Source organism: Manis javanica, chromosome 15 (assembly GCF_040802235.1).
Source record: "Manis javanica isolate MJ-LG chromosome 15, MJ_LKY, whole genome shotgun sequence".
Taxonomy (NCBI): Eukaryota; Metazoa; Chordata; class Mammalia; order Pholidota; family Manidae; genus Manis; species Manis javanica.
Window position 1 is genome coordinate 32,537,862 of NC_133170.1, and position 14,307 is coordinate 32,552,168.

The following is a 14,307-nucleotide window of genomic DNA, read 5'->3' on the forward strand; positions in this document are numbered from 1 at the left end:
ACGTGACATGGTCATATTCCTCTGGGGTTAGAGTGGATTGGAGGACTACATGTACATCGTGCCAGGTGAGCTTGTAAGCTCGAGTGAGATATTTAAACTGCTTAGCAAACATTACGGGGTTGGAGGAGAAGGACCCCAATCGCTGTTCTTGGGACAAGTCTGCCAGGGAAAAAGGAACATGAACCTGCACTACCCTGTCAGCCCCTGCTACCTCTCTCAGAGGAGCCATCACATGAGCTCAAGAGCGCTGTGACTTACAGTGGGTTATGGGAGGGCTAGACCATTTGGGCACCAGCCGCGGCGAGTAAAACGGTGGCAGGTTTGAAGGAGGGGACAGAGGAGGTGACCTTGGTAGAGGGGAATACAACTTGGGAATTGGTGCAAAACTTGAAGGCAGGGGACTAGGATATGGGGGAGTTCTATCTGTTTTATCCAAAGTGGAGTTGGCACCTGTGGAGCAAAATGGCAGCGCGACCAGAAGAGAAGGGGAACAAGGTGGAGGAGAGACGGTAAGAGAAGAACAAGATGGAGGAGAGACCGGAAGAGAAGAACAAGATGGAGGAGAAACCGGAAGAGAAGGAGAACAAGATGGAGGAGAGACCAGAAGAGAAGAACAAGATGGAGGAGAGAACAGGAGAGAAGGGGAACAAGGTTGAGGAGAGACCGGAAGAGGAGAACAAGATGGCGGAGAGACCGGAAGAGGAGAACAAGATGGAGGAGAGACTGGGAGGGAAGGGGAACAAGGTGGAGGAGAATACGGGAGAGAAGGGGAACAATGTGGAGGAGAGACTGGGAGAGAAGGGGAACAAGGTGGAGGAGAGACCGGGAGAGAAGAACAAGGTGGAGGAGAGACCGGAAGAGAAGGAGAACAAGGTGGAGGAGAGACCGGGAGAGAAGGGGAACAAGATGGAGGAGAATACGGGAGAGAAGGGGAACAATGTGGAGGAGAGACTGGGAGAGAAGGGGAACAAGTTGGAGGAGAGACCAGGAGAGAAGGAGAACAAGATGGAGGAGAGACCAGAAGAGGAGAACAAGATGGAGGAGAGACTGGGAGGGAAAGGGAACAAGGTGGAGGAGAGACTGGGAGAGAAGGGGAACAAGATGGAGGACATAAACATTGAGGAAGGGAGCTGGCCCCTGCAGTGGGCCTGGAGGAGCGGGAAGGGGATAGCCAAGATCCTCTGCTGAGTCTGTCAGAGAAGACCCTCCCAGTAGTAGGAGTGGCAGAGGTCGGCGGTCCTTGGTGGAGGCCTGGGGTAACAAAACTTGGGAAGGAGTACACTTAACACACAGATCTGGGTTGGTGTGCAAAGTCCAAAAGGCCTGCACATATGTGATTTCACCCTACTTTCCACTCCGGTGGCAATAATTAGTCAAGTTGGTGAGGAGGCCAAAATCAAAAGTTCCCTCAGGGGGCCAGCGAGATTGATTGTTCAAGGGATACTGAGGCCAGCCCTGAGAGCAAAGAAAGACCAGCTTCCGTTTGCAAACTTCCTGGGACAAATACAGAGTAGCCAAATTAGAAATGAGACACCGCAGTGGGGTCTGAGCCTCTGCTTTCGAGGGCTGGTTCCCCATGTCTGCACCACTCCCCAACTAATCCCACTGAGAGGAGCGCCCAGCGTTCCAAGCACGCCAAGTCAGGGGAGATGTCCTGGGAGCCTGGGGTAGGGACGTCTCCCCCACCACAGGGCCAGGGGCGGGCCGGATGCCCGCAGAGGATGGGCCGAATGCCCCACCTGGACGTAGCTATGATTTCTAATGGACCAGGTGAAACGGAGTTAGGGAGGAAAACAGACCAGGGGAAACTGAGGGACTCACCAGAAAATGGTCCACGCAGCGGAGAGCAGGCTGAGGTCCCGGGTCGGGGAAGGAGGGGACAGGGCCACCGGTGGCCAGTCAGGGCGCCGCACTCACACTCCTTCCCAGGATTTCGGCACCAAATGTAAGATAAATTCTAGCCAAAATAAGCAGACGAAGAGAGGCAACAAAGGGCCAGGTAGTTTATTTGAACGCAATTCCCAGGCAAGATTTCCCAGTCTACAGAAACGGAGGCTGGGGAAGTTGCACGTAAGTAAACAGGCAGCAAGTTTTTAAAGAAGGTAGGGGGAGACAGAGCTTAGATTTACAGCAGCGCGAGGATTGGCTAACCTAAGGCACGTTTTTCAGGTTGGAAGGGGGCAGCAGCCGGGGACTTTGGCACGTCATCGGTGTCCAATGTGCTCACTCCTCCCTCTGGTGCCTCCAGCCTTACAGCATATCATTTAGAAATTTGTTTGACTGCTAGCACCAGATATTTGACTCAGTGACATAAGCAAATCTGGGATTTATTCAGTCACATGGAAGTAGTCCAGGGGTGGGCAGCCCACATGGCTTCAAGAGGCATCAAGAGCCTTCTTCTGACCTTTGCTTCACCAGCCATAGGCCTGCCTATGGTCATAGGCCACTCCCAAGGTCACAAAATGGCCTCCAGCAATTGAGCCATTATGTTTCAATAGAGGCAGGAAGAAAAGAAAGGGTGAGGGGCCAAAGGGAACTCGTCCTGGCTGAGCTGGCCCTCCCAGAGCTCCCCTAGAAACCTCACCAAAGGCTGTCCTCCTGGACACCCCAATGTTAGACTGAGAAATTCAGTTAAGATACCTGCACTGGAGAAGGAGGGTGTGCACAGTGCCACAGATGGCCCTCATCCCACTCCACCACCCCCATGTTCACCCCTCCATCTGCCCATCCGACCACCCACCAGACACTGCAGATTTCCTAACTCTCCAGGCCATGGGCGTGTTGATGAGGAGGACAGGTGGGGCAGGAGTGGGGCACCAACAGCCTTCTCCAGTACACGATTTTCACCTTTGCTGTGACCCACTTTGGGTGGTGAAGTCAGTTTATTGGATTACAACCGTAAGTTTTAAATAGCTTTATTGAGATAGAATTCCTATACCCCTATAAAGTGTACAGTTCAGTGTTTTTTAATATATTCAGAGTTTTGCGACCATCACAACAATCCAGTTTTAGAAATTTTCATAACCCCAGAAAGAAACCCCACTCCTTATTCCCCTGCTTCCCTCCCAGTGGTAATCACTAATTAATTTTTCTATTGATATAGGTTTGCCTATTCTGGACAATTTATATAATATGTGGTGTTTTGTGACTGATTCTTTCACTCAGCATATTCATTTCAAGGTTCACCCACAAAGTGGGATGTATCAGTACTTCATTCCTTTTTATGGCTGAATAATATTCCATTGCATGGAGATACATATATTGTATTTTGTTTATTCATTCATCAGTTGATGGATATTTGGTTTATTTTCATCCTTTGGCTACTCTGAATAATGCTTCTATGAACACTCATGTTCAAGTTTTTGTATGGATGCATGTTTTCATTTCCCTTGAAAATATCCCCACAGGTAGAATTTCTAGATCATTTGATAACTCTACATTTATGATTTTGAGGAGCTATCAAACTGTTTTCCAAAGAGACTGGGCCATTTTACATTCCCACCAGTGATGTAAAAGATTCCAATTTCTCCACAATCTCATTTTTAATGAAAGAATGAAGTAGAAAAGGAAAACATCAGAGGGTCTCACACAAATGTAAGCACTCTTTCATAAAAATCTGAGTTGCAGTATAATGTATGCTTCCCACTGCAGATTGCAGTCAACCTTAGAGGGACATATCAGGAACACCTGGAGGGGAGAGGTTCACACTAAGCCCCCTCTCCTTAAGAATCTCTGCTTTGGGAGCCCAACTGGCAACAGGAGCACCAAAACCATCAGTTGCATTGTGTTGGGAAAATGGGAGTAGGGTGTATCTTCCATTCCAGGACCTGGAATTAAGCATGCCCTGCTCAGTGTTTTGAACTTGGCTGAGTGAGTCATCAGGGGGCTGCAAAGCATCCCTAGGTGCTACTGTCTCTTTCCCATTCTCTGAGCAACTGCCCAGTATTGCATCCTCGTGGTGTTGCTGAGGGTCAAGTGAAAAGAGGCATTTCAAGTATTCAGTCAGCGCCAGGCCTAGGAGACATGCAGCAACCAGAGCACTTATTATTAATCTAATTAATGTTGCTATTAGGAGAAGGGAGAAGGGGAACACACCCATGGTGACTACACACACACACTCCTCACTTTTATTTGTTGATCTACTATGTACATACCTTGTGGCAAGCTCTGGGAGACAGAAAAAAGGTGTATAGTATGAACTGAACCCAAGAGAAATTTACAGTCTGGCTGGGGAGTTTATCCATATGTCACAATTAAAAGAAAATCTAAGACACAATAAAATGAGCTGGGAAAATGGGGAACTGAGACTAGGAAAGAGTTCTCAGGAGGCTGATATCAGATGATGGACTCAAAGGATGTGCAGATTTTAAATCCTCAAGTTTAATGCCCCTTAGCAAAAAAAAAAAAAGTTCTTCCTGAATGTCCTGAATATTCTGGCATTATAGAAAATCCTTGGTTTATACTAAAAGTGGTGCAAATACAGTAGCAATCATCGTTAACATGCACCAATACTTACCTTGTGCCAGAGAGTGACCCAGATGTTTACACGCATTCGCTCAACTGATCCTCATGATTACCTGTAGGAGAGGGTGAAGATGGGCCACTGTTATCATTATTCTCATTTTGCAGATGAGAAAACTGTGGCTTAGACAGTTAAGTCACTTGCCCAAGGTCACACAAACTGCTCAGGGGCAGTGCTGGGATTAAAGGCAAGTCTGTGCTCCTGTGGCCACGAACTGCAGAGCTGACAGCTGAACTGTCTTGTCTGTGTCCCTGCGACAGGATGGAAGGGATTTTTACATGCTGATTCTTGTTAGATACTTGCTGATTTCACTTATTCCTCCTGGGGTCTGGTGAGAGCTATTTTTAACTTGGAGTTTTCAGTGCCTCCTAAATAATTCTCAAAAGTCCATGTGTTTGGGTTTGTGCTTTACATTCCTGTAGAAAAGAATTCTTACTCCTAGATATTGTCATGGCATCTTGAAGAGATTTAACATTCTATTTTTTATGAATAATTTATTTCTAATCTGAAACTATTGCCAGAAACCATTTTTAAAAATCTGTCTTTATCGGGGATTCCCATAGTCCCTCCACAAGAAGGATTAGTGGTTTTCTTAGCTCTCCATAAAGTCTATAAAAAGCATAATTTCATTAGCTAATTGGAAGTTACTTTGGCAAAAGCCATCATCTTCCTATTTGCAAGTCTCCAAACTCTCTGGGGCTTTTGAAAAACAACAAAAAGTCTAACTTTGTGGGGAATCCCATGCTCCCTCTGAACTGTCTTCAGTACACTCCATGACCAAGCAAGTACCTAACACACGGGCTGAAGTGGCCTTCGTGGTTCCTTGAGATGGGGTATCTGTGTAGGGTCCTGCCATCAAGCAAGTACGTTTCCCCTTCCTCTAAAATCTCTTGGAGAATACTTTGTGCTGCTCACTATTATTCACACGTTGAGAAGCATTTTTTACAATTTGTTCTGAGCAAGTGACCGTGATTCTCACTTGAAGTCCTAATGAGAGCATATGAAGGATTCCCCTTCTCTAGAGATTCTGACGAGCAGCTCCCGTACAGCTCTGTGCTGGGTGGCCCAATGGCTTCACTTCAAGAAACACTGGCTAATTTCCTGCTGCTGTCCTTTGTCCACCTTCCAATTTGTCCACCGTCTTAAAATATGAACCTCCATATATAACTGAACACCTTGACTCTTTAATCTCTACTCTCAAATCTAGACTGTGCCCCTAACCATTTAAGCTTATACTTTTGATAGTTCTTGCCTGAAAAAACACATGATGATAAAGTTACTATGAATTCAGCAAAGCTTTCACATTAATTCAAATTTCATTAATTCCTACACACCTATACACATTTGAAAAGGGGTAAAGCACATGTAAGACAGAGCTTTATCTAGAGCACTGGGTGCACAGACAGATTAATGGACCCCTTCTTCTAATTCCAAGCTTCCCTTGCCTCACCCAAGGCCTTACAGGCTGATAGCTGGGAATACCAACCTAGACCAGCAGTTCTCAGCAGTGACACCCCACCAGTACGTCTGGAAAGATGAGCAGTGTGAGACAAGTGATCTGAGGCTGCTCAGAGCTGAAATGCCCAAGTTTGTGAATAGTTTCCTTTTCCAACAATGAATTCCGTATTGCTCTTCTGACATCCTCACTCTCGGCCCCTTGCGCTCCCAAATGCTTTCATGAACGGGCAAGAGCAGGGCAGGCTCACCACTCAGCCGTGCTGCCCAAGGGAAGCGGAAGTCTCTGGCATAGGACCAGTGTGAATAGGGCCTGTAATGACAGTGAATCATTATAGAGTGCGTCCATTCTTTGAGTTTTGTCAAACTCTGAGAATGCCTTAGGGCCCAGACTTTGTGTATGAATGCCTTCCGTCCTTTCTGTCTCCTGAAAAAGAAGATAGGAGCCCTGCCCTGGACCATAAGTCAGCTAGCTGCTCACTGCACATTCACAGCACCAGGCGTGGGACACTGCATGGTGGAAGAGGAGAGGAAAGACAAGATTCCAGCCTCTGCAAGAGCAGAGAGGCGTGCGTGTCGCCAGTCTTTGTGATTTAGGGTACATTACGCACGGCAGTGGGCCTTCAGCTACGTGACGGACTGGTTCTCTCCCCTGCTCTGAGGCTTTCCGGCTTAGATGTTGCCGAGCTTCAGTGCCGAGTTTGTCTCTTTGTCAGCCCAGCCTGACACACCATTCTACGGGGAGGAAGCAGGGCTTCGGGTAGATTAAATCTAGGTGTGATTCCGACTTAATAATTGCATCTCATTTTTTATACAATTGGCTTTTAGAAGCACTAAAATCCCTCCAGCCCTTGCTGTTTTCCTCTTAAACCTGAGATCCCTTTCTTTCTCCTACTGCTCCTCCCCTGTGGCTCCCTTCCCAGGCCCGGAAATGTGAGACAGGCTGACTGAGCACAGATTCACTGGTGAATTGCAGCCACACCTGGGCTCCCTAGAGCTCCAGGTGGGAGCTTTCTGCAAATCCTCCAGCCCTTCATGCATGTCTCCATTTCCCAGGCAGAGTCTGGCCATGAATCAAATCTCCGCCCCTCTTCCCCTGCCCACTGCCTGCCTGCCCCCACTCTTCTCAGGGCCCCATGGAGACTCTGGGCTCATTAAGGACCATTATTAAAGAGACATATTTGGCATCTTCCCAGTTGCCAGGCCAGGGTCTGCAGAGAGGCAGCTCAGACTCAGGAGCCCACACACTGGCTGTCATGAAGGGTGGTTATTTCCTGGGATGGTGACTGATTTATCTAATCTACTGGGGGTTAGGAAGACACGGCAAAGATAACTTGAATGTGCTCCCTCTCTAAGCCTGACACATCAGGTGCAGAGGCCAACTAGGGGATACTGAGGAACTCCATGGTCCAGAAGCTCAGGGGAGCACCCTTCAAGGCAGTCGCAAGGTGAAGGCCAGACTGCCTCACTAGCTTAACCAGGTTCCATTCCACCAGCACGTTCTGTTCTCAGTGTGACCAAGCCTCTGATGCAAGCATGGAAGAAAAGACCTCTAAACTTGTTATTCAAGGCAGGTTGACTCTGAAGTCAAACACATGAAATGTGCCTTCCAGCCCTGCCAGGATGGAGGGGGCAGGGAAGGGATCAGCAGGAGCTGAGCCCATAGGTTTGGCCTTGGGACCAAGCTGTCCCAGACCCTGTCCAGGACAGTGCGGAACTCTCTGGCTTCTCCTGGGCCAACATATGCTGAACCTCCCATCACACTAACCCTCCAGGCTCCGGTATGTCTTACAAAACCAGGGCTCACCTTCACTGAAGCACCAGTCCTTGGACACCCAACCCAAGTGTCTTGTGACTGGTGCAGGGAGAGGAGCGGGCAGGGCTGAGCATCCTCACTGCACACACTCCATCTGCTCCTCAGGTTATCTTCCACGGCCTGCAACCCTCTTCTCTCCCTGCGCTCCCACCCACCCTTGGGAATGGTGTATAGAAACTCTATACCACAAGGATTTACCACAGGAAATGTGCTTTATAAGCAACAATAACAGACCTGTGCCACCAATACTAAGGGACTTTTTTTATCCTTCAGGGCAAGAACAGTTGGGACAGGAATAAATTTAGCTTTGATAGTCTCTAGAACAGAGAGTAAGCAGGGTGAAGCATTTGCAAAGCACCCAAAGCTATTGGTCCTGCTGTTTGGAAGATCTTTTATTTACAGCAGGCTCGAAGGTCTGCTCTGTACCTAGGATGAAAGGACCTGGCCCTGAGCTATTTGAAGCAAAGGTTCACAAGATCAAAGTTTCACATCAAGCAAGGTTCAGGCCACTTTTTATTGTCAAAGAGAAAGGAGAATTCCACAGGGCCCAAACCAGAGATGGACTGAAAGCAGGAGAGCAATGGATGGAGACAAAAGATGGCCCTAACAGAACCAAGGGAGGCAGAGAGGAAAGGCAATAAAAGTGAGGCCACAGTCAGCAAGCGATAGACTTTAGGTACCAAAGAAGTGGATCAGGTAAAGCCCTCATATGCACCCTACTTTAAAGGGAAAGGGGGGGCTGGGCTGGATGGGGATGGCATGCTCAAAGGCACTCTCGGAGAGAATGACCCAAGCCACAGAACTGAAAGGGAACCACTCCCAAGGAGGGACGTGCAGAAGCAGCATGAGGATGGAGACATGGAAGCCGGCATGTGCTTTGGGCTGCGGTTCCCAAATACCAAGTGTAGGCCTCTGTGTATGTGCATGCGTGTGCACCTTGTTCTGAGGAGGGGATGCTGAATCCCCCTCAGTTTCTCCACAAGGTACAAACCGAATGCTTTGCTGCACTGCTGCTCGCTTTGCTCTAAAGCACTTTCTGTTTTGGTGGGCGTGTGGGCTTCCTAATTCTGATCACTTAGGATGAAAGCCTCAGTTGGTTGCTAGTCTGCCATTAACTCTTCTAGTTTACCACCGGCTACTCTTTCTAAGAAGGAGAGTGCGTCGAGGACGGAGGCCACATGCCGTCAGGCCATAGCTGTAACAGCCATCAGGGACCAGGCTGACAGGAGGGAGGTGAGAGCCTCAGGGTCTTGCACGGCTGCCAGCCATTTCGTTTAATGGAGCTTCATGTCCCCTGCCCAGAGGCTGCCACCTGCTGTCACCTGGTGCTATGCATGGTAACGAGGCCCCCACCCCCTAATCTGCTGTCAGCCAAGGCATGCCAGGCTCTAAATCCAGCTCTTCCCTGAACCCTAGTAGTATTCTTTGCCACAACACCCCTTCAGCAATCCCTTTGTCCCAGCCCTTAAGAGAGCACGTAAAACATGTCCATCCATGGGCACATTAGGGACAAACCTTCTGTTCAGCTGGATGCCTCTCGTGATGCCAGGCTGCTGGCTCCATCACTGCTCCTTTCATCGTACTCCAAGTGAGCAGAAAGACAGGTGGCAGGCCAACCACAGGGCAGACCTCAGCCTGCCCCTGCTGAACGGGAAGCCCCTGGAAATTGAAGGTAAAAAGCGAGAACAACCATTTGTTTATTTGTCCCAACCGTGCTTGTGTGACTGGTCTTCCGTGCAGTACCTTCTCAGCAGGTGCTGTTTATGAGCAGGGGCTGGTGTCAGTGGTCTCCTACAGGCTGGCTCAAGCCCTCAGACCTGCAGCTTCATTTCTGAGCCACCAGATGCAAGTTCTTCCCCAAGGGATTCACATGTTCACAGTGCTCTTCTAGAAATCCAACCCAGTCTCAAAGTGATAGCAACCTTATTTTCTGCAGGGCAACTGGTACACAATAGTTTTTTTTTTAATTGGGCCATGATTGTCATACAGCATTATATTAGTTTCAGGTGTACAACATAATGGTTTGACATTTGTATACATTGCAAAATCACCACCACAGGACCTAGTTAACACCAGTCACCACACAAAGTTTTTCTCTTGCGAGAATTTTTAAGATCTACTCTCAGCAAAATTCAAATATGCAATACAGTATTAACTACAGTCACCATGCTGTACATTATAATCCCAAGACTTACTCATTTATAACTGGAAGTTTGTACCTTTTGACCATCTTTACCCGTTTTGCCCACCCTGCACCCCACCTCCGGTAACCACTGGTTTGTTCTCTTGATACATAATAGTTTGACATGTGGTCTGGCAATAGAACAGGCAGGAATCTCAGAGACTCCACCCTATAGCTCCGGGAAGCTGTAGAAGTGATTTGGGTGGAAACAGCCACTCCTCAGTGTTGGGCAGAGCATGTTTGACTTAAGTGCATGCTCCCACCCAAGCCTGCTCCCCCACACCCACACAGACCCACTGTGTCCCCTTGCCCGTCCCTCCAGGAAGTACAAATGTGTCACATTTATAGTAAGGTACACTCATTCATCCAACAGATCATTGATCACCTCTGGGCTAGGCTCTCAACAAAGCCATGGATTCCCTGCTCCCAGGGCCTTCCCTCCTGGCAGGGGGTTGTAGTCCTACGTTAAAAAGTAGGAACAGGGGAGAGTGGGGCCCAGGGAGGACCTCCTTTGGAGGGGGCAGAGGTCTCTGGGGACTGGAGGAGTGAGCCTGCGTTGTCCCTGGGGAAGGGCACATGGGGGTGGGGGACAGTGAGTCGCTGCTGAAGAGCAAGAGGAGGTAAGGTCCTTGGTGCACGGGGCGGCAGTTCCACAGGGTCTGTTAGGCCTTCCTGGGAAGTTTTTCGAGGGCAGGAGGCAGGGGTGAAGCTTGGTGGGACTCCCTGTCCACAGGCCTTCGGCTGCAGTAGCAGGAGCGCAGAGGACACTGTGTACTTCCCATGCAAGGCATCAGGAAGGGTGTAGTCACTTATCTCATTATTGCTGATCGAAGTGTAGAAACTGGGCTCAGTGGGTGTCTGTACGACTTCTGCACTGCTAAGGTAATCTTACGTAAGTGAGCTGTGCGGTGATACTCTGCCGCTGTATGAATACCCAGCTCCACAACCATCTTTCCCGTGGTTTTTAAGTCGACGATCATCTTTACCTGAATAGGTTACTGCTGCTAAATGGTGATTTTTTAATTCCATCATTCCATCATTCCATCATTCATTCGTTCATTCATTCATTCATTCATATTATCCATTTGACATATTCTATAAAGAAAATCCCTCCCGTTTTTTAAAATATCATAGGATTTGGATTGCTTTTCCCAAGTGTTGTATTCCATTACTACCACTAAAACCATGTACGCGCCGAGGCGGCGCTGAAGGGGCAGCGCCGGCCTGGGGAGCGCGGCGCAGCGGCCGCGTTGGGCTGCGCGCCGCCGCCGAGCCGCAGAGCTGGCTCGCGTGCGGCGACAGGGACACAAGGGTGACTGCGGGGACGGACTTGAGCCGCGCGGCGGGTGTTCCCTGCGGAGCCGGGAAGGGGTGGGGGCTTGCGACTGACCCTCCTGGGGTTCCTCGGGGATGGGGACAGGAGGACAAGGGGAAGCTCTGCCCACTGCGGCCCCGCTCGACCACTTAACCTGCTCCGGGGCCTGCCCTGAGGAATCACGCCACCGCCATCTCACCGGCCAGCCTCGGGCCAATTTCTGGAAGCGCTCCCCCTACTGGGCGACGCGGTTTGCTCCTCTGCCACGGCCTCCTCCCCGGGGCTCGTCCGCGCCTCGTTGGCGCCTCCTCAGAGGCCTCTGCCCAACCACCCTGCGTTTGCTCCTGGTTTGCTCCACTTTGCCAAGCTCTTCCCCACTTTGGGGCCTAGAGCCTCCTTGAGGAGCTCTCCTTAGGGTCCCATCGCTGGCAATTTCTGAACCTCACTTGTAAGCCTGGTTTGAATTATGCCCTCCATGTCCATGTGACTCATAAAAATTAAGGCTCAAAAAAAATAATAATAATAACAAAATAAAATAAAATAAAATAATTCGGAAATCAAAAAAATTAAGGCTCCAACCTTCAAAGACCATTTAGACTTTTCCAGAATACTCCATGACAGTTGACCGCACAGAGGATCTCTAGGAGGCTCTGTGACTTTAATCCACATGCATACACTCTCCCAGTACAGCTGGACACCTCCTTATAAATATGCTCTAAAGTTACTGGTTCCTAAATGCACGTTTCTGACAGGTGTTGGAGTACTTGCAAGAGAATCACCCAAATCCCGGTGTAGAGCTGAGTTGATGGCTCCAGGGAGGGGCCTGGAAATCAGTACGTAGAGAATGGTCAGCCTCCTCAGCACTTGCACCTCCAAGCAGGTTTGGGGATCTGTTCTAAAAGCAGGAGAGGAGGGTTTTCCTGCCACACAGAGGTTACTTAGTCCTTGCCCTACGCAGAGCCTCCAGCCTACTGGCGTGCCAGGCAGTCCTCACAGTTACTGGGTTGGACAGAATTTATTTAAGGGCAGAGGTGGGGAGAATAGTAGAAAAAAGATGTCTGGTCTGTGTCCCCAAGAAGTCAGAGCATAGAACAAAATTGTCACAAACGAGAATTTATAGAGTAGATACAAATAAATGTGTTTTCGTATGCTGCAGGGGGAGTTGTGGCTGGCAGACAAAATAGAGGTGAGCTGTACAGGAGGCAGAAGCTGAAAGACCCGGATGGGGAAGAAGTTCATGGTCATATCCACACTGTTGGCCAGTCTGCTTCTGTCGCTTAATGTGGAACCATTCTCTGGGGAGCAGTGTCAGGCTAGGGTGCAGCTGCGAGGCCATGAGGGGGGTGGTTCACCCAAAAGCAATTCACTGTATATATTGGTAACAAGCTGAGAACACCCTAAGTGGCGGAAATCAAGATCCTGACCTGGAAGGCAGACAAGCTGGAGATGGAGCTGTAGGGAAATGCTAATTCTCTGTGTGGCACTAGCTGCAGTTGGAGCTGCGTCCCTTTTTTGGCCATGCGCTTCCTCTGCCTCAACCTGCCCAGCCGTGTCCAGCGCCACGAGTGACCCCCAGCCCCACTTTCCCAAGAGAAAGCGGTTTCGCCCAGGCTATGATGAAGGACCTCTGCGTCACCACAGACAGCGGGCCTGTGACTGTGAGGTCTGCTCTCCCACCAGCCGGTCTCCTCTCAGGCAGAGCTGCCCGCTCCCAGACCTGTTCCCTGGGGGTCCGATGGGTTTGCTGTAATCCAGGACTTCCAAACGTGCCTACTTGCTGGAATCCTCCAGGATGCTGGTGAAAAATATAGCTCTCTGGGCCCCAAACTACAGCTGTTAAATCAGAATCTCCAGAGGAATAGGCTTTGTAAAAAAAAAAAAATTATTTGGAGAAAATAAGTTTTGGAAACTTACAGTAAGCCATGTTCCCTCTCTTACCCATGGCTGGGCATTCTTGAAAGAAAAAAAGGTTTTAGTGTGTTTTTCTGTCTAAAGAATGATAGTGATAACAGTAATTACTAACCTTTATCGACTCTGCTCCAGGCACTATACTGTGCCTTTTTTTAAAAGAGTTGGAACCATTTTTGCCAATTATAGTGAGAAATAATTTACATACATCACTGTATAAGTTTACAGTGTACAACATGATGGCTTGATTTGCATATATTCTCTTTGTGATGAGAACACTCAGGATTAACTCTCTCACCCTCTTTCCTGTGTATCACACAGTGGTGTGAGCTACAGTCCTCAGGCAGCACTTCGCCCCCAGGACTTCTTTCCCTTAGACCTGGAAGTTTATGCCTGGACCCCCTTCAGCCAATTCTCCCATGCCGGCCTTTGGTAACCATAAGTCTGGTCTCTTTTTTGATGAGTTTTATGAGTTTCCAGGGTTTTTTTGGTTTTGTTTTTGAGTGTTTATTTAGATCCCACATATAAGTGGAGTTATACAGAATTTGTCTTTCTCTGACTTATTTCACTTAGCACAGAGCCCTCAAGGTCCATCTTATTGTCAAATGATAGTATTTCCTCATTTTTTATAGCTGAATAATATTCCATTATATATACTGCATCTCCTTTATCCAACCAGCCCTAGAAGGACACTTAGGTTGTTTCTATGACTTCACTATTATAAATAATGCTATTATGAACATGGGGATACTTTCATTTCCTTTGGTATTTTAATTTCCTTTGATTTATTCCCAGAAGTAGAAATGCTAGATCATATGGTAGTTATAGTTTTAACTTTTTTAGGAAGCTCCACATTTTTTCATAGTGACTGCACCAATTTACATCCCCACCAACAGTGCATAAAGGACCCCTTTTCTCCACATCTTTGCCAACACATTATTTCTTGTCCTTTGGATGGTGGCCTTTCTAACTGGTGTGAGGTGACATCTCATTGTGGTTTTGATTTGCATTTCTTTGATGATTAGTGATGGTGAGCATGTTTTGATGTGCCTGGTGGCCATTCATATATCTTCTTTGGAAAAATGTCTATTCAGGTCCTTTGCACATTT

The 14,307-nt window shown here is 48.4% G+C and overlaps 1 protein-coding gene across 27 annotated transcripts in view; it reads left to right on the forward strand.

Annotated features, from left to right (window-relative positions):
- CACNA1C (calcium voltage-gated channel subunit alpha1 C) overlaps positions 1–14,307 on the forward strand; it is a 654,724-nt gene that overhangs the window by 523,504 nt on the left and 116,913 nt on the right. The gene's annotated exons all lie outside the window — the stretch shown is intronic.